This window comes from Apium graveolens, chromosome 10 (assembly GCF_009905375.1).
Source record: "Apium graveolens cultivar Ventura chromosome 10, ASM990537v1, whole genome shotgun sequence".
Taxonomy (NCBI): Eukaryota; Viridiplantae; Streptophyta; class Magnoliopsida; order Apiales; family Apiaceae; genus Apium; species Apium graveolens.
This window is the reverse complement of record NC_133656.1, coordinates 204,681,623-204,708,470: the sequence shown is the minus strand read 5'-3', so window position 1 is coordinate 204,708,470 and position 26,848 is coordinate 204,681,623. Positions and strand designations below refer to the sequence as shown.

General features: G+C 37.5%; 1 non-coding gene across 1 annotated transcript; it reads left to right on the top strand.

Annotated features, from left to right (window-relative positions):
* Window positions 1-17,221: 17,221 nt before the first annotated feature.
* On the top strand, window positions 17,222-17,328 carry LOC141694845 (small nucleolar RNA R71). The gene has a single exon (XR_012564127.1). It is a non-coding gene; the product is annotated as a small nucleolar RNA R71 (small nucleolar RNA).
* Window positions 17,329-26,848: the final 9,520 nt, after the last annotated feature.

Genomic DNA, 26,848 nt, shown 5'->3' with positions numbered 1-26,848 from the left:
CAATTGCATTGCTGGTATTAAGTAAATATGCATTAGAAAAGCAAAATATTTTCTTGGTGACTTTTCACACTCTATGATTACTGGAGAAATACTCTGATAATAGCATAAATTCTGATAAGCAGTCGTGACTCACTTACACTGAGAAGCCACTGTAAAATAGAATTTAAAAAGATGCATAAAATTAGCACACAACAGTTGAGGTGGACTCAAGCATGAACTCATTCATCAGTAGGTTTCAGGATAATGACAGCTCTTTAGCAAAATTTTAGTTATGCCTTATTTCTAACATGTACTGAAGTGAATCAGACTTTACTCTTTGTCTGCTATTTAGCTTGATGCACACACTAATCACTCCATCTGAATGATGAAAATTACTGTGGTGGTCTATGTTGTTTTAGATAAACAGTCATTGTGTCATTTTGCACTAATTCTGAGGACAAGCTCTGGTTGCATATTCTGAAGATTAAGTTCTGAAGAGTATAACTCAGAACTTGTATGAGGATTTACTCAGATAGGCATTCCTTTTTCGAGTTAAGAAATTATGTTCTGATGACTGTTAAGTTCTGATATTACAGTCTAAATTCTTTACTTGACTTATCTGTGGATAAAATTTGATAACAGTCTCGGTTCAAACTAGAATATGTTGAAGTGGAAAATTAATAGTCACTATGGTTAGGGTTAGTGGTATTCGTACTTGAACAGTCCACTTTTAATTGTTTCTTATGCGCATTAAACCATGTTTTCTCTTACCAATGAATGTTATTTTTTTTCCAAGTCTGGGGAGACGAGGTAGAATTAATTCTACCTGTCAGCATTAAATTCCTTTGCGTCTCCTGGCATTCACTTGCCTATATAAGCAACCACTTCACATCATCCTTTCCATCAAATTCTTTCTCACAAACTTACCTTCATACTTTTTCTTTCAAAAAACACAATGGTCAGATACAACATGTTTTTGAATTACCAAACATTTAATATGGAGCTAAGCTGTGCTGGATGGCAGCAGGAATGGCACGTCACGGCCATTCCTGAGGAGATATGGGACTCTGTCCCACAGGAGGTACTGACCCACCTCCTGTTCTTCTACATGGATTACCATCGCCATCTGGAGCGATTGGAGGAGGAAAGGCTGGAAGCTCTCCGTCAGCAAGAGCGAATCATCCGACTCGTCATTCTCTTTGTCGAGTGTAGGAAGAAGAAATGATTTATTTTCTTCTTCCTGTTTTTCTTCATCATCAGCCTTGCCCTGCTTCTTGAGCTAGGACAAAGGCTGTTGACGTCAGGTTTAGTAGCTTAGGGAAATCTTGTACAAGTGCTGATGTAATTTCAAATTCATGAATGTATTCACTTGATATATTAATGAAATTTGTTTTTGTTTCAAGATTTTGTCTCTGAGATACTTTGTAATGCATTGATAAATCCTGATAGATATTCATATTCCGATGACCATATAAATTCCATTTTAATTTAAGTTCTGATTTTCCTTTATCAGTACTTACTCATATGATTTATCTTGTTCATTTTCACTTGATTTCTTTTCAGAATATTAATGTTGCAGTGAAAATTAATTAAATAAGTGGGAACGGTTTCAATTTTGAATTAAAACTGTTTCACCTTGATTAATGGAATATCTGGGTAAGTGGAACGGTTTTTCCTTGAAAATAGGCAAGTGGGTAAGTAATGATTACTGTTTTCTCGAGCCCAGTAACTATCCGTTATTACTGCATATCTGACGGGTGTCCCAACGGTTACTTTTTGTGTATAAGTAACAGAGAGAAAAGATTGTCAAATCTTTTATTTACTTTTCTCTTTTATCTCTCTCTCTTTACTTTCATCATTTCTCATCTACTGACAATTTTTCATATAGACATTTTTTCAAACACAATACAGGCAACCGTATTTCTCTCAAATTTTAATGGCACCCAAGGACATAATCTTCCATGGAGCAAAGTTTGTTCCTAATAACTTCTCTGCTATACTCAACACGTCAGAGGCACCCTCTGAACTTCATTTCATTCAGGACTTTCTCACTAATTCTGATATTGGGTACGCTTTAACTGAGCCTGAATCAGTCTCTGGAGTTCAAGTACTGGAGTTCTGGAGGAGTGGAGTATATGATGATGGTGGTGCTCATGGGTCCCCGAGTATTATCTTTTCATCAGGGGAAAATGAGTATGTTGTGACTTTGTCTACGGTTCGACAAACACTGCAGCTACCTGAGAACTGTGTTTATTCTACGGTTGACGAACCAGTTCTTCAGAACATGATGGCCAGTCTAGGATATGAGGGAACATTGGCAAAACTTGGAAAGTTGAAGAGATCTTTCATGAGGAGGGAATGGAGTTTCTTCTTTGACTACATTACCAAGGCTTTCACCAATAAATGCTCAAATTTCGATGCAATTCTCATATTCTGCCAACAAATCGGGTATGCTCTTATAAATCAAACTGATTTTGATTATGCAAGTGTTGTCTTAAGTTTTATTGGGGATAGGATGACAGAAGATCGAAATACTGTATATTTTGCCAGATTTTGTCAGCTTATTTATAAGTTCTGTTGTAATCAGCCCCAAAATTTTGGTGATTTAATTCCATCCTTCAGAATTGCTAAAAGAGCTTTCACTGACTTATTATCTACTGATAATAAGAAGGTTGTGTTAAGACCCCTCTTAATACCTTTATCTGTCAAACAAGCCTTAATCACCTATGACCCTGTTAAGTACACTGCACTTTTTCCTGATGTTCAACCATCAGAACCTCATCCCTCAACACCTACTGTGAAACCTTCATCTTCTAAATCTAAGAAGACAAAGACTGTTCCTAAAACACTTCAGAAGAAAAGGAAGATTTCCTTGAGAGATAAATCTGATACTGAGGACCATGTTCCTTCTTCAGAACCTGTTGTAAGTGAAGCTGAGAAAGAGACTTCTCAGAAGGATTCTGGAATTGGGGGATCTAGGCTTCTCAAAAGGCTTAGAAGAATGACAGTTCCTGAAACTCCCAAGGAATCCAAATCAACAAAGAGATACAAGAAACAGAGGGCAAAAAGGCCAGTTTCAGATGATGAAGAGGAAGCAGCTAAGGAAGGGGATCAGGAATCTCTGATCTCACAAGACAAGGAATTTGCTACAGTCACTTCTTTTCCATCAACTCCATCTAAGGAAGCTGTTTCTGAAAAGGAATACACACCATCTGTGTCTCCTGTTGATCCAGGCACAAGTGCTGATATTGATGTTCAAAACTTGGTTGTGCCTGAAGTAATTCTCTTAGAAGCTCCAACAACAACTAATCCTTCAACAACACCTGTTACTGATGCTGTTCAAACTCCAGAGTTATCTACAACACCTTCTCTGCATCAAGATGTTGATGATCAGACTTTAGGTGAGTATCAGGATATGGCTGTTGATCATAACTTAGAACCAGATCAACAATTAGAGGATGCTGAAGCCTCCATTGCTACACATACTGTTGTCTTATCAGAAGATACTGATTCTTTAAGTTCTGATGCTGCAAATGCTGGAGATACTGGTGATGCTCTTCCAACTGCAGATGCTGATGCAGCAGGTCCTTCAGGACATGCTCCTCAACAAACTATTCTTAAGTCTGAACTTATTAAGAAGTTTGTTACCCGAGAAGCACCAGTGCCTTGGAGTGAAACTCCTGCAGGACGGGAGTGGACTAAGGAATGGAACTCAGTTTCATGTGTTCCAAATGATATTCATCTTGCTGAGCACTTGACTAAAGCTGATGAAATGTTAAATACTGATGATTTCAAAACCCAACTTAGAGTCACTGCATTGAGTACTAAACATCTACAAGGTCTTCATTTAACTACTCGTGCAGAGCTACATAAGATTCAGGAAGAATTTATTAAGCAAGGAGAAGTTTGGAAAATTGATAAGAAAAAGTTCTTCCAACCTACCTTTGACAGGATTGCTTCTATTGAGAAGACTCAAGATCATCAACAAGCTCAGATTGGTGATATTCTGAAAAATCAAGCTTCTCAGCAATCCCAACTTAATGACATCCAATCTTCAGTGGAATTGCTTGTCTCTCTTCTATTACCTGCTGATGCCAAAAAGGGGGAGAAAGTAATTAAGTCCAAATACAAGACTGACAAGACACTGAAAGGGAAGGATGATGGAAAAGATGATCGAGGAAGCTTTGGAATGGGTAGAGGTCATAGTCAAGGTAAAGGGATTCACATCAAGACAAGCTGAAATCACAAGTCACAGGACAAGTTCTAATACTGGGAAAAGAATAAGTTCTTCTACTGGTAAAATGATAAGTTCTGATGAACTTTTAGATCTTGATGAGGAAATGTCAAGACAGTTATTTCTTCTGGAAAATCCAGGAATGGACTTGGAGAGTTTAATGGAAGAAGAAGCCAGACTTAAATCAGAGAAAGTTGCATCTAAATCTGAAGCTTCTGGTAAAAAGCCACTTCCAAAACTCAAAGGCATTGTGATCAAAGAAAGGACACATCCTGAAGCAACATTGGCTAAATCACAACCGCAGATAGATCCAAGATCCAAGGGTAAAGAAAAGGTTGGTGAACCTATCAAGATTTATGTGCCTCTTGAGAATGAAGAAATTACTGATGAAAAGGATGATCTTGCTCTGACTTCAAGAAAAGTTCTTAAAACACCCTCTGACATGGCTCAAGTTGTTCAGAGTCAAGAAATTGTAAGTTCTGATACTCAAAAGAAGCAAGTAACCTCTGACATAGCTCAAGTTAACTTGATATCAGAAGATAGACCAAAGACACTCCTACCAGGATTCACTAAAGCAAAATAGACTCAACCTTTGAAGACTACTGTAAGTGGTTTTGAAGCTAGAGTAGTTACTGGAAAGGAAGCAAGAGATAAAACTGGATTGGGAAGTGCTAATAAAAGAAGAATACATAACACTACTAATGATCCAACTTCCTTGAGTGAACCAGGTATTGGAGAAACTCCTGAGAGATTGAATCAACTAGAATCTGTACAAATGGTTTACCATACCTACTTGAAAGAATACATCTTGTTGTATTTCATGACAGATGGTAGGATCTATCATATAAGACAAAATGCCATTCCATTGAAGTATTTTGAAGAATTGGAGCATGTACTATTCTTACTTCAAGTGGATGACAGATTGACAGGGACTGCTGCAAACTATTTGAAGGATCAGATTCAGAGACAGAAAAGGCTTTATTCTGTTAAGTCTGACAGCACATACATTCCAAAGTACAGAGATCACAAGGGTGATATAGTTGAAATGAAGCCCAATTCTGCTCAAATTATAACTACCTTTCTAGGGTACAGGGCTGTGGAATTCAATCTTGAGTCTGATAAAGCTTATTTGATCAGACTGGATCAGGATATAAGAAAAGCAAAGATCAATGATCTCAGAGCTGCAATCTTTCAAATTGGTGAAGATACTGCAGAGCTTAAAGATGCCAAAAGGAGAATGATTGATGAACTTAGATATGCTGAGAGATGTTTGTTGAAGAACTATCTCAGAACAACTCCTGACATTAGAGAGATCGGATAATAAAGCCAAGTCAAAGATCTACAACTGCTTAAATTCTGATATTTGTACAGACTGAAGTTGTTATCAGAAGTTAAATATTGGTAAAGCTTTAAGGACTGTGAGTTGGAGTTATCTAGTCTAATTCTCATGCATTTGTACTTAATGTTTTTGACATCATCAAATATCTGTTAAACTTGTATATTATACTAATTTACAAGTTGGGGGAGATTGTTAGATATATTTGATAATGTCATGGCTAATATGATTTATGTTTAGATTTCAGATCTTACTTAACAGGACAAATCAGTACTTAACCATTAATCAGTACTTATACTGGAAGTCAGGACTTAAGGATATCAGTACTTATATTATCAGGAGATAATCATCAGAAGTTAGATATCAGAACTTAAGTGCTGAAGGACGTTCGGATAAGGACAGTAGCTGATTAAAGGAAAGAAGATCGAGATAAACATAAGAAGAGATATGCATGAAGAAGGGGTTCCGTGAAGAATGGAATACTTGGAAGAAAAGTTATCTGATTGATATATTTTAGGAAGCAGAATTATATTCCATATCAATTAGCGATTATCTTGTAACTGTGTAGTATATAAACACAGACATAGGGTTTACACTATAAGTGTTATTATATTCGAGAAGATTATTCATTGTAACCCTAGAAGCTCTCGTGATATTTGTTCATCACTGAGAGGTAACAGTTCCATACTGTAACAGAGTTTATTATTTTAATAAAGTTTGTTTTCTGTTACTTAAGATATTAAAGTTCGATTTGATTGTATTATACACTGTATTCACCCCCTGTACAGTGTGTGTGACTTAACAGACTTTTAGATGCATCAATTGCAGACTTAAGCTGAGCAGTATCAGGATCATCGTCATCACTATCATTGTCAGAATCAGACAAGCCATCAGAAGAATGTGCAAAATCAGGCAGAATTGCCTTGTCTTTATCCAGATTCTTTGCAAGAGATGCATGTGGCTGATGTGATCCTGAAACAGAAACATAGTAACACCTAAATCTCTCTGTTCTTTTCAAGTGATCTCATCACTTCTCACACAATATATTACTTTTAAGAGTAATATTATTCTCACAGAAGAAACTTTATAAGTAAAGAAAAACTTATAAGATTCTTGTCTCAAAACCACCTCTCCTATAGCCAATACAGGAGACTGCCACTCAAAATATTTTTCGTTTTTTTTTATTTTCACACAGTCTCACAGAAAGGCTCAATCTCACATATATAAAAGAAATAAGAGATGACTGAGAAGAGTTGTATGTTTGTCAAATAAATAGAGGTAACCTCAAACAAGAGACTATTTATAATCATACAAACATGAGAATATATGAGAAGTTAACAATACCTGAAGGTGATTCCTCAAGTGGAAGTGATGAAAGTGGAGGAACAAATAACACATCAGGATGCTTTTTCAAACTAGCAACTAGTAATGGATCATCAATTGTAGCTGCTCATTGGTATGAGTATCAGGAGCACCATCAAGAGCATGCAATCTCAAGGCTTGAAGCAAAATGTCAGCATCAACTTCATATCTTTGGTCCTTATACTCAAAAGAAAAGCCAATATGTGTTGAATTGACCAATGTTGTGTTCCAGACCTTCATGACAGCCCTGTATGACACTGTTAGTCACTAAACATGCGCTAATATTACACGCAAGTATACGAGTTCACAAGTAGTATAAGATATAAATCAGATTCGATCCCACAGAGACTGTATTGGTTAACTATCTAAATTACGCACCTAAGCAACAATGTATGGTTATTATTCAATGCTAAGACTATAACAAATTAAGGTTGGTTAACTAATATTAACTACGAGAATTAAACACATGAATTAATCAATATTAAACACACATGAGATCCTAAATTCATTACTACTTCATTTAATAGTTATTATTATTAACCTTAGCAAGTAATGGTGATGAAATTAATCGTACAACACGAAACTGATAATCGCCAACTTTCGTTGTACAAATACCATTCTACCAAACATCCACAATTTAGATAGAAGTTGAATAGGCATCAATTATGTTGAGACCCTATATGTCTATAGAATTTGACAGCATTACGATTTAAGTACAAGTTATTCATGATGATTACACAGGGTAAGTAAAACGGTTAGAGTTACCCACTAATCATGCATACAACACATGAACCTATGCTAGCATGGCAAGTTCTAAATCTCAAGATCCACTTTCACTTCACAAGAGATTAACAGGCTATCTTACATGTTCGCGACGCATATAAAATGAATAAGCACAACCTATACTAGATATCATACAATCACCACATACCAAGGTATTAAACAATTAACTAAAAAATTCCATAGTAAATCCGCTAGAGTCCCATGATCACGATTAGCCCATAATAGAACTCATCGTCACCATGGGTTCATATGAAAGCATGATAATAACACAACGATATAAGGCTAAAAAATACTTAATAAATAATGAAGTACGTCATAAGAGTATTAAGGTTCAAAGCATAAAGAAAAGTAGCATCCACTGTTACAACGAATTAAAAGAATCACAAGATAAACTAATGCTTCCTCTTCTTCATCGTTGCGTGCTAAAACGGTCTTCTCAATCTTCTTGAATTCGCTCTGGTTGAAGAAAACGTCTTCCCATTAGGTTTATATAAGAGTCCAGGAGTCACCGCGCCAATAGAAGCCCAAACAGAATTGAAAACAAATAAAATCAGAATCTGAAATTCCGCACGCACGCGGCCGCTTGCTCCCTCCACGCGGTAGCGTGCTGGCACGCGGTCGCGTGCTCCTAGCGCGCGGTCGCGTGCTACCCTTATGGAAAATTCTCTATTTTGCTCCTGTTTGTGCTAATTTCTCTGCTCATCACCCCTGGACTGATTCCAAGCACTTCCTTAAGCTTTATTTGATGAAAACCACCTATCTAAGCAAGTTATACCCTGAAATGCAAAAACACTAGAAAACGCGTCAAATACACAAAATACTTGAGTCCAAGATAGCAATTCAAGCTGTTATGAGACGCTCTAACTGGTATAAAATGCCACTTATCACACCCCCAAACTTGAATCGATTCTTGTCCTCAAGCATCACAGCCTCAAACTCAGAATAAAACATGCATGAATGCAACTATATGAATGCGGTGATCCCCTCGCGATGACTAAACCAACCAACACATGACATATCAACAAATGCAATTAGGCGACTAAAGATCAATCAAATCACGCAATCTAACATACAACTAGAAATGTGGTGTGTGCGAATGCTTAACAGATATACTTTGAAACTAGATCAATCATCATAACTTAATTATCCTCAAGGAAATCACACGCTTATACGAAGAATATATTCTAGACACAAAATGACTTATAACACTACAAGATTATTGGAGTTTATTACGGATTCATGCTTTTATTCAACACATAAAACAAATGCTTATTTGATCGTGCAATGAGTGAGGTCCACAAAAGACTTATGCAATGGTACCTATTTAGCAAGCGTTAGGTTAGCGGATCCCAGAATATAAAAGCCTTAGGTCACTAGGCACAAAGTCCCCTACAAACTTAATAACTCGAATACCAAAGAGCCCACTCGTGATCAATTGTGCATTAAATCATATTTTTTTTCTTTTTTTTTTCTTTTTCTTTTTCACACATATATTTTTTTCAATTTCTGAGCAAGTGCGTTTCGCTCCATCCTGCTCAACCCTAGACTACTCGTCAGGGTCGTCCCTGAGGATTTGTGGGCCTAGTGCCAAAAAAATTTTGGGCCCTTTTACTCATACTTGTTAGCGTAGATATAAAACGAAAATTCACTGCAACACGTGTTAACATTTTCTATCCGTGAAAATAAGTTAATAATTTTTGAAAATAAGTTACTTATTTTCAGAAAAATATGAATACATTTTATCTGAAAACAAGTAATTTACTTTTTCTTTTGAAAAATTTGATTTTAAACTTTCAAAATAAATCTTATATTTAAAAAAATATAAATATGTAATATTTTTATAAAAAGTAAGTTACTTGTTACCTATGATAAGAAATGTTAAACGGGTCCTCGTAAAATATAGTTCATGATTGCTCAAAACCTTTTTATAACATTACTATAAATCAAGAATACGAAATCATTAGGTTTAAGATCATATTATTTGATTTGAGTCGAGATTAAAAATAAAGAAATATTAATAAATTATCATAAGCCTAAAAATTTATTCCCTCCATTTTAAAATAATTTTCCACTTTTAAAAAAATTATACATTCTGAGAAAGTTAATATTGATAAAAAGATTATATTTATATTAATATTAATTATATTAAATAAATATAGTTTGTGGAATAATATTAATATTGAAAATATAAATTGAAGATGTGTGACATAAAGTTGATTTTGAAAATATAAATAAGAGAGTGTGTTTGACAATTATTTAAAAAATTACAGTGAAAGTTGAACTGGACAACTAATTTAAATATATTTTTTCATAAAAATAAACACGTATTTTAAAATGGAGGGAGTATAATAATACATAAACTACCAAAAAGATTGTTCGATTCTCTTAAATTGAAGTTTTAGTTTTGAACTGAAATGTTTGTTTAAATTACACTACTATAATTTAGGAAATCTGATATAGGAAATGTTGTTTGAGTTTTAGTCCGTGAAAAAAGGAAAAAAAGCCCTAAAAACTATATAAACCACAGGCATATATTAGGGCATATGCATGCTAAAATTTTATTTTGGGCCCCTGGATCCCGTGGGCCTAGTGCGGAAGCACTGGCAGCACTGGTCCAGGGCCGGCACTGCTACTCGTATACAATACGAGCCGGCTACTAGCAAATTGACGCCTAGCCACAACTAGCAATGAATTCCAATTTTTTATCTCCAATTTTTATCTTTTCATATCTTTTATCATTAAGAGTCTATCATGCATTCTAAGTATAAGCAATAGATTAACCTCAAAAACCATCAAATCATGACAACGATCTAGTCCTTAAGCATACTCTAAGACTTAGTGAAATTACAAGTGTTTCTAGCATGCATATCAACCTAACAAGATTCAATATCACTCTAACACTATCACTACACTCGCATAAATATCACATATTAATCGGTAAAGCAACACAAAAGGGATCATGGTATATGCATGAGCTATATGACATGATAAAAAAAGTTATAAATAAAAAAAACTATATGGAGAAAATATACAACTATATGAACTAAACTATCATGAATATGCTACTACATGACGCACACACAAATATGCTCCTTAACTACTACCCCCAAACTTAAAATCTTCACTGTCCCCAGTGAAGGTAAACACAGGGCATACCTACTCAGAAGAATCATCATCATTACCCTCAGAGGGTGGAGTGTCAGGAGGTAGATAAGCAGAATCCTCACCAAAAACGGGCCACTGGATGTTAGCTCCAAGGCCTCTAAATGCAGTCCCAAGTACCTGGGTGAGCTCCTGCGCAAACCAACTCTGCGACTCATACATCGCATCCATCCTCCTCGAAAGCCTCTTGTACTGGACATCAGCCAATCCTGAACCATCTCCTCCCTGGGCTCTCGAAGAGCCTGCCTCTCCCTGAGCCTGACTGGGCCTAGCCATGGTAGCACCAGCTGCTGGAACTCCTCCTAGAAGGTGATACCCCAAACCATGTAGCTCGGGCTCTCCACCCTTCCACTCCTGCATCGCACGCAAAGTTGATGAATCAATAGGAGCGGCCGACATCTACAGCTGCTCATAAGAAGGCCACTGGACTCCAACTGCCTTGCAAAGCTTCGTGACAATAGAGGAATACGGGATAGAATATTGCGATTTTTCCCTCAAAAACTTTAAAATTCCTTGGTAGATGTACTCACCAAGGTCCACGTAGTCATCATTCAGAATCCCCCACAACAACTTCGCCCTCTCCACAGTAACCTCATGTGCATGCGAAGAAGGACGAATATTAGCATATATAAATGCATTCCAAGCACGAGCAAACCTGTTCATCGCGGCAGCAGGGAAAGTATGATAATCAATGGATCCCTTTTTGAACTTCTACACTGTGCCCGGCTGACAGAGCGTAGCAACAATCAAGTCCGAATCAAAGTCCTCAGGGGCCTTTGAATTCCAGTGCTCCTCATGTGGTTCCCTTTGTCACTGTCCAATCACATGGTGAATCGACTTGGGCTGATAATCAACAGTAAGCCCACGAACAACAGAAAACCCATTCTTGTCGGCCTTGGCGTTCGCATAGAACTCGCAAACAATACTCATCGGAACCGCCTCAGGTGAATCGCAGAATGTAATCCGTCCCTTCCCAGCAATTATTGGCAGCAACTCACCATCCCTCTCTGATGGCAAGAACCCCCTCTCCCTCATAATAAGCTTAGTGAGAAGCTTGGCGTACTCTTTTTCAGCAGCCCTATCAAACAATCGGGGCCTCGCAGTAGTATTCCTCGAAGAATCAGTAGCAGTTGGAATGGTGTTGCTGCTACCCACAGTTTGTGATCTCTTTGGGGCCATGAGAACTAAGAATAAGAGTTGGAGAGTTTGTGTTTGGTGTGTAGGAGAGATTCTGTAGAGTTGAAAGTGTGTGGGATGTGTATGGAGAGGTTGTATGTATTTATAGGGTAAAATTAGGGTTAGAATTTAATTAGGAGTGGGGATTGTGGCTAAGTAGGGGAAGAAATCGTGGTTTCATGGGTGATATAGCTTTTGGAACACTCTTGATAAAAACTTGATTTTTTTTGTGATTTTTTTTTACAGTAAAAATAATTTTTCAAAAGTCAGGGTCCCACGTGGTCGCGTGATACTAGCACGCGATCGCTTGCTAGGCTACTGGAATATTTTTTTTTCTACAACTTTTTTCGTATTTTTTTTGGGTTTTTGGATAAAGTACTATATTCTAAGGTGTCATATGGTCTCATATCTTGGGTTGCCTCCCAAGAAGCGCTTTTTTTACGTCATTAGCTTGACGTGGTTTTATGCGATCAAGTTGACAATAAAACGGCACTAACCACTTCACGATTTGCCATATCCCCATAATAGTGCTTCAATCTCTGACCATTTACTTTGAATGCTTGGCCCGGATCGTTCTCAAAAATCTCCATCGCTCCATGTGGAAACACAGTTTTGACGATAAATGGTCCAGACCACCTTGATTTCAACTTTTCAGGAAAAAGTCGGAGACGAGAGTTGAATAGAAGAACTTCTTGCCCCGGCATGAATGACTTAAGTGATAGCTTCTTGTCATGCCACCTTTTTACCTTTTCCTTGTACATTTTGTTATTTTCATACGTTTGAAGTCGAAATTCATCAAGTTCATTTAACTGAAGCATTCGCTTCTTCCCAGCTGCATCTAGATCAAGGTTTAACTTCTTCAATGCCCAATAAGCCTTATGCTCAAGCTCCGCAAGTAAATGACATCCCTTACGATAGACAGGTTGAAAAGGGGACATCCCAAGTGGAGTCTTGTATGTTGTTCTATAAGCCCAAACAACTTCATCGAGTTTCAAAGACCAATCTTTACTTGATGGAAAAACGACTTTCTCTAGAATGCGTTTGATCTCTCTATTAGCCACTTCAACTTGACCATTAGTTTGCGGATGATAGGCAGTAGCAATGCGATGATTCATATTGTAGCGTTGCATCATAGAAGTGAACTTACGATTGCAGAAATGCGACCCTTCGTCACTTATGATAACTCGTGGCGTACCAAACCTTGTAAATATATGTTTATGAAGAAAACTCAACACTATCTTTGCATCATTAGTCGGTAGAGCTTTGACTTCTACCCATTTCGAGACATAATCGACTGCCAGCAAGATGTACTGATTATTGCAGGACGAGATAAATGGTCCCATGAAATCGATTCCCCAAACATCGAAGACCTCAACTTCAAGTAGCACATCTAAAGCATCTCATCCTTTCTGGAAAGATTCCCCACTCTTTGGCAATGATCACACCTTAAAATGAACTGATGTGCATCCTTAAACAATGTAGGCCAGAAAAAACCTGCTTGAAGAATACGAGTTGTTGTCTTTTCACCACGATAATGTCCACCATAAGCTGTGGAATGAAAGTCTCCTAATATACCCTCCGTCTCACAGAATGGGATACATCTCCTGATGATCTGGTCAGCTCCCCGTCTAAACAAATATGGTTCATCCCACATGTACCACTTTACCTCATGCAGAAACTTCTTCTTTTAAGCCGCATTCATATTAGGAGGCATTATATTGCTAACAAGATAGTTCATAATATCTGCGAACCATGGCTCTTCCTCCAGAATTGCGAACAACTGCTCATCAGGAAAAGATTCATTGATCAATGTCTTATCATGTGAAGTAGAATCGGGATTCTTCAATCTAGAGAGATGGTCAGCTACTTGATTTTCAGTACCTTTTCGATCCTTGATCTCTAACTCGAAAACCTGTAGTAAGAGAACCCAACGAATAAGTCTAGGCTTCGAATCCTTCTTTAAGACCAGATAGAGGATGGCAGCGTGATCAGTGAACACTGTCACCTTTGTCCCAAGTAGATACGATCAAAATTTCTCAAAACCATAGACAATAGCTAAAAGTTCCTTCTCCGTAGTAGTATAATCAGTTGAGCACCATTTAGAGTCTTACTAGCATAGTAGACCACATGAAATATGTTATTCTTCTGTTGCCCAAGAACTGCTCCAACTGCATAATCACTTGCATCACACATCATCTCAAAAGGTTCATTCCAATCGGGTGCAGTTATTATAGGTGTCGAGATTAAACTCTTCTTCAATGTCTCAAACGCTGCAAAGCACTCGTCATCGAATTTGAAAGGAACATCTTTCTCTAGTAAACTGCACAATGGATTTGAAATTTTCGAGAAGTCTTTTATGAAACGCCTATAGAAACCCGCGTGACAAAGAAAACTGTGAATTCCCATAACAAAAATAGGTGAAGGAAGATTCTCAATGACCCCCACCTTAGCCTTGTCCACCTCAATACCCTTATTAGAAACCTTGTACCCGAGAATTATGCCTTGACGCACCATAAAGTGACATTCCCAATTGAGAACCAGATTGGTCTCAACGCACCTTTTGAGGATGTGTCCAAGATTTTGTAAGCATTCATCAAAAGAATTGCCAAAAACTGAAAAGTCATCCATGAACACTTCCACATTTTGGCCAATCATGACAGAAAAAATGGCCATCATACATCGCTGAAACGTGGCTGGTGCTCCGCACAGACCGAAAGAAACTCGTCTAAAGGCGAATGTACCGAATGGACAAGTGAAGGTAGTTTTCTCCTGATCCTCCAGAGCGATAAAAATCTGATTATAACCCGAATACCCATCCAGAAGACAATAGTAGTCATGACCAGCCAACCTGTCAAGTATCTGATCAATAAAGGGCAGGGAAAAGTGATCCTTTCTAGTGGCTTTGTTCCGCTTCCTATAGTCCATGCAGACTCTCCACCCCGTGACTGTCCGTGTAGGAATAAGCTCATTCATCTCATTTTCTACCACAGTGATGCCACCTTTCTTTGGCACACATTGAATCGGGCTTACCCATGAACTGTCAGAGATAGGATAAATGATCCCTGCATCTAGCCACTTTAGAATTTCCTTCTTCACTACTTCCTTCATAATTGAATTCAGTCTTCTTTGCTGCTCGACTATAGGCTTACTACCTTCTTCTAGCAGAATTTTATGCATGCAGTAAAAAGCGTTGATTCCCTTGATATCTGCTATAGTCCATCCAATTGCCGATTTGAACTCTCTCAGAATTCTCAAAAGCTTTTCCTCATCAATACCTGAAAGGTCAGATGCAATAATAATAGGCATAGTAGATGCATCACCTAAAAAGCATACCTTAAATGTTTAGGTAAGGGCTTAAGCTCAAGAGTAGGAGCTTCCTCAATAGAAGGCTCGAGGCGTTTAGGAGCCTTGCTCAATTCTTCCATTCCAAGAGATTCAAAAGGCATATCAATCTTCCTTTTCCAGGGAGACGCATTCAAATATTGCAATTGCTCATCTTCTTCGTCATCTTCACTGTCTGAATTTCCCAACAAGGCTTTTTCTAAGGCATCCGACCTTAGCATTTGATCAAGTTCCGATGTGACCACCGAATCGACCAAATCAACTTTTAAGCACTCCTCATTATCATTAGGAAATTTCATAGCATTGAACACATTGAAAGTCACATCCTGATCCAACACTCGCATTGTAAGCTCACCCTTCTGCACATCAATCAAGGTTCGGCCGGTTGCCAAGAAAGGCCTTCCCAAGATTATGGGAATCTTCTTATCCTCCTCAAAATCAAGAATGACGAAATCAGCAGGGAAGATGAGTTTATCCACCTTGACCAAGACATCCTCCACAATACCTCTCGGATATGTAATAGAACGGTCGGCCAACTACAAGGTCATGTAAGTTGGTTTGGGATCAGGTAAGCCCAACTGCTTGAAGATTGACAAAGGCATCAGATTGATGCTAGCTCCCAAGTCACATAGGCATTTTTCAAAAGACACATTCCCAATAGTACATGGAATAGTGAAGCTTCCTGGATCTTTAAGCTTTGGAGGCAACTTCTGCTGCAGCACAGTACTGCATTCCTCCGTGAGAGCGATATTCTCTAAATCATCTAGCTTCACTTTTTGAGAGAGACTACCTTTCATAAACTTTGCATAACTAGGCATCTGCTCGAGAGCCTCAGTGAAAGGTATGTTGATTTGAAGTTTCTTGAACACCTCCAGAAACTTCTCGAATTGCTTATCCAGCTTTTTCTTCTGCAGCCTTTTAGGAAAAGGTGGTGGAGGATAGATCTGTTTCTCCCCTGTATTACCTCAGGCAGAGTGTGCTCAACAGTAGTCTTTCTTGGTTCCACTTCTTCATCCTGCTGTTCTACTTCTTTCTCAGCTCCAGCTTCCTCAGCCAACTCTTGAGTTTGTTCGGGATCAGCAACCTTCCCAGACCTCAAAGTGATTGCCTTTACCTGCTCCTTAGCTTCCTTCTTCCCTGGCACTTCAGTGTCACTAGGTAGTGCACCAGGTTGATGATTTAGCAAGGCATTGGCAATTTGCCCAATTTGATTTTCCAAGGTCTTGATAGAAACAGCTTGGCTCTTGCACATAAGCTTCAACTCCTCTAATTCAGATTTTTTATTAGTTTGTTGCAGCTGGATTTGTTATTTTGGCGCATACTGCGGTTGCTGAAAACCAGGGGGGTTGTACTGCTTAGCTGAATACTGCTGATAAGGCTGTTGAACCGTATTCTGAACATTGCTCCAACTGAAATTAAGATGATTGCGGTTGTTTGGATGATAGGTGGCTAGCACAGGTTGCTGCGATCGCTGGTAGTTGCTCACGAACTGAGCTGATTCATAAGAAATTGCGCACTAATCAGTTTCATGGGCACCAGCACAAAGTTCACAAACACTAGTGATTTGATTAACTCCATAATTAGCCAAAGTGTCCACCTTCATTGTCAAAGCCTTAAGTTGGGCAGCGATAGCAGTTGCTGCATCCAACTCCAGAATTCATGTAACTTTTCCTTGAGTCAACCTCTGGGTAGGATTCTGGTACTCATTAACAGCCATCGGTTCAATAAGTTCATAAGCTTCATCGTAGCTCTTAGCCCATAAGGCTCCTCCTGATGTTGCATCAAGCATGGGCCTAGAAGTAGGACCCAATCCATTGTAGAAACAGTTGATAATCATCCAGTCAGGCATGCCATGGTATGGGCACTTCCTTAGCATCTCCTTATATCGATCCCAAGCCTCACACAGAGATTCTCCAGTTTCCTGTGCAAACTGGGTAAGAGCATTCCTGATTGCTGCTGTCTTCGCCATCGGAAAGAATTTAGTGAGAAACTTTTGGGCAAGATCTTCCCAAGTTTCTATAGACCCTGCTGGTAGAGAGTATAACCAGCACTTAGCTTTGTCCCTCAGAGAGAATGGAAAGAGTCATAGCTTGATAGCATCTTCAGTCACACCATTGAACTTGAAAGTGCCGCAGATCTCGATGAAATCCCTGATGTGCATGTTGGGATCTTCGGTAGGAGATCCCCCAAACTGAACTGAGTTATGTATCATCTGGATCGTGCTTAACTTGATCTCAAAAGTGTTAGCCGCGATGGCTGGTCTAATGATGCTAGACTGAATGTCATTAATCTTAGGCTTAGAATAGTCCATCAAAGCCTTCAGATTTGCTGCTTGATCACCCATAGCTGCTATAATTGGCTCTTCAACTTTCTCTTCTTCTTCTACCTTCTTTTCTTCCTCAGAAACTTCCCTGCGAATTACCACAAGTTCTTCCTCGGCTTTATCAGTGTTCTCTTACGAGTATGCGAACGCGTATGCATACACCCTCGCTAGATCACCTGAAACAAGACAAGGAAATAAATAAGTAACAATAACGACCACTGATGGAAAGCATATAAACTAGTAATTAAGACTGCAGTCCCCGGCAGCGGCGCCAAAAACTTGTTAGTCGCTAAACACACGCTAATATTACACGCAATTATACGAGTTAGCAAGTAGTATAAGATATAAATCAGATTCGATCCCACAGAGACTGTATTGGTTAACTATCTAAATTACACACCTAAGCAACAATGTATGGTTATTATTCAATGCTAAGACTATAACAAATTAAGGTTGGTTAACTAATATTAACTACAAGAATTAAACACTTGAATTAATCAATATTAAACACACATGAGATCCTAACTTCATTACTACTTCATTCAATAGTTATTGTTATTAACCTTAGCATGTAATGGTGATGATATTAATTGAACAACACGAAACTGATAATCGCCAACTATCGTTGTACAAATACCATTCTACCAAACATCCACAATTTAGATAGAAGTTGAATATGCATCAATTATGTTGAGACCCTATATGTCTACAGAATTTGACAACATAATAATTTAAGCACAAGTTATTCATGATGATTACACAGGGCCAGTAAAACGGTTAGAGTTACCCACTAATCATGCATACAACACATGAACCTATGCTAGTATGGAAAGTTCTAAATCTCAAGATCCACTGTCGCTTCACAAGAGATTAACAGGCTATCTTACCAAGGTATTAAATAATTAACTAAAAAATTCCATAGTAAATCCGCTAGAATCCCATGATCACGATTAGCCCATAATAGAACTCATCGTCACCATGGGTTCATATGAAAGCATGATAATAACACAACGATATAAGGCTAAAAAATACTTAATAAATAATGAAGTACGTCACAAGAGTATTAAGGTTCAAAGCATAAAGAAAACTAGCATCCACTATTACAACGAATTAAAAGAATCACAAGATAAACTAATACTTCCTCTTCTTCATTGTTGCGTGCTAAAACGGTCTTCTCAATCTTCATGCCTTCGTTCTGGTTGAAGAAAACGTCTTCCCATAAGGTTTATATAAGAGTCCAGGAGTCACCGCGCTAACAGAAGCCCAAACAGAATTGAAAACAAATAAAACCAGAATCTGAAATTCCACACGCACGCGGTCGCTTGCTCCTTCCACGCGGTAGCGTGCTGGCACGCGGTCGCGTGCTCCTAGCGCGCGGTCGCGTGCTACCCTTCTGGAAAATTCTCTATTTTTCTCCTGTTTGTGCTGATTTCTCTGCTCATCACCCCTGGACTGATTCCAAGCACTTCCTTAAGCTTTATTTGATGAAAACCACCTATATAAGCAAGTTATACCCTGAAATGCAAAAACACTAGAAAATACGTCAAATACACAAAATACTTGAGTCCAAGACACCAATTCAAGCTGTTATGAGACGCTCTAAGTGGTATAAAATGCCACTTATCAGACACCTTAACAAGATTTGTAAGAGAATACCCAATTGGACATAGAAGGAGAAAATCCTGAATATCATAAAAAGATGATGGTAGCTGCTGATGTGTAAGCAGAGCTAAGTAATTGTTAGTGCCAAATGTGTTTCCATGAATGATTGTGGTTTGACTGAAGAGTGGTAAAACTTCAGAAGTTGTCATGATGTGAATAGCTTGTGCGAGAGATTAAGTGTGAGATGTGTGTAGTGAAACTATGTGTATGATGAATTGTGTCACGAAATTTCTTCTGGTTTTATAGCTTCAATATTCAGAAATATGTTTAACACACTTGTATGAAGAAGGTAACCTAGCGAATTTGACTTCGAACAGGAAACAATATCTGAGTAATTGATTTTGACGTTGGAGGAAATTATGGAAGTAAATACAAAATACATACAGTTATATCAAGACCCAACTATAGAAATTTGTGTATCTGATAATCCACCATTAATCATTAATTAAGTGGGACACTTAATTGCAACAATAAAGCTTACTCAGAGATTGATTAACACTAATAATCTGAATTAGAACGTGCTGACCTATCTTCAGGATTTGTGACCTTTCTTCTGTCAGGATTTGACTAACTCGGGATATGTCGATTCGAAGTCAACATTTATTTGTCAAAGCATCACAAATTATTAGCAACCACAATTTTAATCAAAACATTCATCAAGAATTATAGTTCAATTAGATGAAGTAAAGATTAACAGGCTTCAATGAGAACATTCACATGCACATAATACGAGATAAATAAAGACTAAATCTTGCAATTAAAAGAAATTTCATTAATATATAAAAAGAGTAAATTTCATGAAATTTGTAGATTACATGTAAAAGATTACAAGATAATCCTAGTCTAAGATGGTGAACAGCCTTGGTCTAAGAAGGAAAACTATCGATAGGTTCCTCCTGCTGTTGACAACGAGCACTGCAAGACAGATGATCCATTCTTGCTGAAGAAGAGCCTCTCTTTGTTCTTCTTACAAGCGATCAAGATGGAGTTGATAGTCCATCTCAAAGAACAAGAGATTCGTCTGAACCTCTTGTGGAACCAAGTTCCATATTTCATCAGGAATGGCAGTGACGTGCCATTCCTGTTCCCAGTCACCACAACTGAACTCGACGTTGAAGTTTTCATAATTCATAAACATGTTTACAAGAACCATTTTTATGAAGGAAGAAAATAGTGAGGATTAAAATAGAGAGAATAGTTTTGTGTGAGAATAGAAGATGATATGTCTGAGATGAGATGACGGTTAAATAGCCAATAGAATATCAAGGGACTAGAGGACTGATTAATGAATAAGTGTAGAGTTAACTTAATGAATTAACCAAAAGATTTCTTTTTAAGGCGCGTCTCCCTAGATCGATGTGTAATGATGGCAGTGATATATTTATTCGGATATGCATAATTAGCAAATAAATTTACTTAATTTATCATGCATATAAAATAGAATACATCAAATATTTTTGGCGTAATATCTAAAAATCACAGCACTTAGGACATATCAGGATTTGATCAATATACATCGGGATTTGACCAAATATAAATTAAAATTAAAAATTTACTTGTCCCAATTAACCATACCAAATTCATTCACAAGCTTTGTAAATGTTACTTCAGGTAATGGCTTTGTTAAGATATCAGCCGACTGCTGTTCAGTAGGAACAAAATGAAGCTCTATGGTTCCTTCCATGACATGCTCTCTTATGAAGTGATATCTGATACTGATGTGCTTTGTAAGAGAGTGTTACACCGGATTTCCTGTCATAGCAATAGCACTTTAATTATCACAATAAATAGGAATTTTTTAGAATGATAATTCATAGTCCATGAGCTGATTTCTCATCCATAACAACTGAGCACAGCAACTCCCAGCTGCAATATATTCAGCCTCAGCAGTTGAAGTAGAAATAGATTTATGCTTCTTGCCGAACCATGAGACTAATCTGCCTCCCAAGAACTGACAGCTTCCTGATATACTTTTCCTGTCTATTTTGCATCCAGCAAAATCAGCATCTGAATAACCACATAATGCAAAATCAGCTTCTCTTGCATACCAAAGTCCAAGAGAAACAGTACCCTTGAGGTATCTGAAAATTTTTTTTACTGCAATAAGATGTGGCTCCCTTGGATTTGCCTAAAATCTTGCACATAAACAAGTGGCAAACATAATGTCTAGCCTGCTAGCAGTTAGGTATAACAGAGATCCAATCATACCTCTGTAAGTTGTCACATCAACTACTATACCTTCATTTGGATCAAGTTTTGTAGCAGTTGCCATAGGAGTACTTGCAGTTGCACTTTCTTACATATTAAACCTCTTCAGTAGATTTCTTGTGTACTTGGACTGATTGATATAGATGCCATTATCAGTCTGTTTAATCTGCAAGCCTAGAAAGTAACTCATCTCTCCCATCATACTCATTTGATATCTTGATTGCATCAACTTTGAAAACTTATTACACAGTGTTTGATTAGTTGATCCAAAAATGATATCATCAACATAAATTTGAACTAAAAGCAAATCTTTACCTTTATTCAGATAAAACAAGGTTTTATCTATTGTGCCTCTTTTGAATCCACTTTCAAGTATAAACTGAGCAAGGGTTTCATACCATGCTCTAGGTGCTTGCTTCAGTCCATAGAGTGCTTTATCAAGTCTGTAAACATAGTCAGGATGTTTAGGATCCACAAATCCTGGTGGTTGTTCAATATAGACTTCTTCTTGAAGTTCTCCATTGAGAAATGCACTCTTGACATCCATCTGGAAGACTTTGAACTTCTTGTGAGCAGCAGATGCCAAGAAGATTCTGATTGCTTCCAACCTAGCAACAGGAGCAAATGTCTCATCATAGTCAATACCTTTATGTTGGGAATATCCTTTTGCCACCAATCTTGCCTTGTTTCTGATGATTGTTCCATCAGAATCAGTCTTATTTCTAAAGACCCACTTTGTGCCCACAATTGACTTGTTCTTAGGTCTAGGCACCAGCTTCCACACTTTATTTCTTTCGAACTCATTCAATTCTTCTTGTATAGCCATGACCCAATCTGCATCCTTTAGTGCATCTTCTACTTTCTTTGGCTCTTCTTTTGAAAATAGATTATGATATAAATATTCATTCTGAGTTGCACTTCTTGTTTTCACACCATCTTCAGGATTTCCAATAATCAGATCAGGAGTATGATCCTTAGTCCATTTTCTGGCACTGGGAAGTATCCTTCTGGAACTAGATGCCCCCCTGAATTGTATGCCTCATCAAATGCATTTGAGGTTCCCCTGAATCTGTTGGGTTAATTTCTGATGACTTTTTGGGACTTCACTCATGTTCTTCTGATGTTAGATCAGCATTGGATTGAGAAGAACTTTGAGACAATTCTTCAATGTTAGCATCATCAGCTGACCTTTGTTGTTGCTCCCCCTCAACTTGTGCAGGCTCATTAGCACAATAAATATCTTCAGAATCTGAAGGAGTGTCAGGATTTGGATCATCATGATTTGACAGTTCATTAGAGTTTGATCCAGATTCCAACAATGTTTTTTCATTTGCAAAGATTAAACTTTCATGAGTGTCTTCTTCAAAACCAGGAATCTTCTTATCATCAAAAGATACATTGATGGAGACTACTACAGTGTGTGTTCTTAGATTGAACACTCTATAAGCTTTTGATGGTGAGTATCCAACAAAGATTCCTTCATCAGCCTTTAATTCAAACTTTCTAAGCTGATCAGTATGAGTTCTCAAGACAAAGCACTTACATCCAAATACATGAAAATGTTTGAGACTGGGCTTCTTTTCTTTTAGCATTTGATAAGGAGTAACACCATGTCTATTTATCAGAGTGACATTCTGAGTATAACATGACGTGTTTACTGTTTTAGCCCAGAAGTAAGTGGGTAGTTTTGCTTTTTCTAGCAGAGTTCTGCCAGCTTCAATTAAGGTTTTGTTCTTCCTCTCAACAATACCATTCTGCTGAGGTGTACCAGGAGCTGAGAATTATTGTTCTATGCCTTTATACTTGCATAATTCCTCCATCTTTGAGTTCTTGAATTCAATGCCATTATCACTTCTTAGGATCTTCACTTTGTGAGTAGATCCATTTTCAATTTGCCTTATGTGGTCCAAAAGAATTTCTGGAGCTTCATCTTTCCTGTGTAGAAAATAGACCCATGTATATCTAGTGAAATCATCAACAATTACAAGTGTGTACCTTTTCTTGTTAACGGACATTATGTTCACTGGTCCAAAAAGGTCCAGGTGCAGCATGTGATATGGCTTAGAGATAGAGAATTCTGTTTTGCTTTTGAAAGATACTCTTCTTTGTTTAGACTTTTGGCAAGCATCACAAAGACCATCACTTGAGTATAGCATGTTTGGCAATCCTCTTACAAGCTCCTTCTTGGTAAGTTCATTGATTGAGTTGAAATTGAGATGTGAGAGCTTCTTATGCCAGGTCCAGCTCTTATCTACTGATGCCTTAGAGATAAGGCAAGTAGCTTCCTTTTCAAGACTTTCATGTAGCCTTGCTTCATAAATGTTACCATGTTTGTATCCTATCAAGACAATTTTCTTTGACTTGTTATAAATAACTTCGCAGTGTGAGTCATAGAATACAACATGATAACCTCTATCAGTGATTTGACTGATGCTCAGAAGATTATGCTTCAGTCCTTCCGCCAGAGCTACATTCTCTATGGCTACCTTTCTAATTATCAAGTTGCCATATCCCAGAGTATGTCCTACATTTCCATCTCTATAAGATACATCTGGGCCAGCCTTCTTCTCAAATTCTGACAGCAGGGATTTATTTCCAGTCATGTGTCTTGAACATCCACTATCCAAGATAAGTGTATTTTTCTTGTTACCCTGCAATCAGAAGAATAATTAATTAGAAGGATTTTTAAGGACCCACACTTGTTGGGCCCTCTTTTTGGACAACTTAAGCCTTTGTGTGTTAGAAGTACTTTTGACATTCATTCCTTTATCAGGATTTGTCTTGTCAGAAGCAACTTTAGTAAAACCAACAGAATTAATCACACAAGCAACTTTATTAAACTTAGGTAAAGGTTCATAGTAATTGTGATACAACTTGTGATAAGAACTACAAGTATAAATTGAATGCCAACTACTGCCACAATGAGAACAAGGATTTTGTGGTTTATGAAATGATGATCTACCCCTAACATCAGACTCAGGAATAGCAGTTTTCCTTTTCTTATTCCTCCTGCAATCAATAGCAAGATGATTATTATTTCCACAGTTAAAACAAGTTTTCCTAGGAGCATTGGGAAGAACCTTGTAATTTGAATCCTTAGAAATATCTTGTTTACCATTCCTGTTTCTTTTAGGACTCTTTACTTGAGATTTGTCAGTAACCTCAGATATTTTCTTTTTCAATTGTCTTGCTGTCAAAAGTCCAATGTTCTTTTTTTTCTTAACAGACTTAATGGTTTCCTTGCTTTTCTTTCTTTGAGTTTTATCACTTACCAGTTTTTCTTGTGATATTGATGTTGAACCCTTTTCAAAAGTGGATTTGGGTTCATCAGCTTCTGATAAAATAAACTTAACAGGAGTTTTAAGGGAAATTTTATTTTCAGTGTCAACATCCTTAATTCCATCTTTATAGCCTAGGCATTCTTTCCAGTTTTTCTTTGAGATCATCTCATGAACCTTTTTGCCTGAATCAGTCCAGGCTTTAAGGGTTTTTCTTTCATTTTCTAGATCCTTTTCTAACATACTGTATCTAGCTTCAAGAATCTTAACTGTATGTTTAGTTCTTTCACATTCTTTCTTCAAATCTATCTGATGTATTAAGTCAGACTCTAACTGATCATTCCTAGATTTCAAGATCTTAATTTCAGTTATAAGTCTATCATTTTTTTTAAGTCTTATTCTTAAAACTACCATGCAAAGATTTAAGAATAGATTTCAATTCAGATATATTTTCAGTATCAAAAGAGAAGAAAGGAGTTTGTACCTTAGGTTCAGAAGCAGCAGGATCATCAAGACTGGCCATTAGTGCATAACATATGTTTTCATCTTCAGAGTCAGATGAGTCCATCCAATTCTTGCTTGAAGTGATTAGGGCTTTGCTCTTCCCTTTATCATGCTTTGTTTTCTTGCACTCTAAGGCAAAGTGACCAGGTTCATCACAGTTATAGCACTTGATCTTTGTCCTATCTAGCTTCCCAGCTTTAGAATCATTTCCATCTTTTCTCCCAGTTGACTTCTTTTCACCTCCAGTGAACTTCTTCCTGAAGCTTCTGTTGTTCCTAGACTTCCTGAATTGCATTCTCCTGAAGCCCTTAACCAGCAATGCGGCCATTTGCATGACATCAGAATCTGTCATGTTCTCATCAGTTTCAACATCAGTATCATCATCAGGATTTGATGATGAATCATCAGTATCTGATTCTGGAAAATTGTTCTTCTTTCGTACAGCTCCAACAAACTTTTCTTTTGAAGCTTTATCATTCACTTTCAAAGCAACAGATTTCCCTTTATTGCTTTTTCTCTCTCTCTCTCTCTCCTTTGCTGAACCTCCAAATCATGAGTTCTCAGCATGCCATAGACTTCATCCAGAGTAATTACGTCCATATCATACTGATGTCGTATGATTGAAGTCTGAGTCTCCCATTCTTCGCTTAAGGCTCTCAGAAACTTGGTGTTTGAGTCCTCTCGATCATACACCTTTCCCACCAAAGACAGATTGTTTAGCAGAGTTAGAAATCTGTCATACATGTCAGTGAGACTTTCATCAGACTTGGCCTCAAAGTGTTCATATTCTTGAATCAGAACAGCCCTTCTGTTCTTCTTGATGGCCATGGTTCCTTGACATTGAGTTTCAAGAGCATCCCAGATTTCTTTGGCAGTCTTGTAGGCTATGACCCTGTTTGACATCACAGAATCAAGACTGTTACGCAAAATGTTTTTAACCTTTGCATCTTTCAGCACAGTTACTTTCTCTTATGGTGCCCATTCTGTCTTCTCCTTCAGTTGATAGTGTTCAGCAACAGTAGGAGTTGCAGGCACCGGTTTTGTTGGCATGAAGGGTCCATCATTGATTACGTCTAGATAATCTGGATCTGTAGCTTCCAGGTACATGAGCATCTTCACCTTCCATGTTAGATATTCAATCTTTTTCAGAATGGGAATTATAATGCTTTCATACTTGTTCATAGACATGTTTAGATCGTTTCTGATTGTAAATTTATCAGTGTGCTCTGATACCAATTATTGCCCAGTAAAGATACAATTGTTTAAGGAGGTTGGATACAATTATATAAATATTTTGAACAAGTAATAAAATATAACAGCTTTTTATATATCTGATAAAAACTGTTACAAAATCCTCTCAGGAAATACTGATGTTCTTGAGAGCTGCTAGGTCGAATGATCCTCGAGAGTTGTACACTAATTGATGACCTAAACTGTGTTTATATACTACACAGCTACAACAGATTAATCTAAGATATGCAATATCAAAAACTAACTGA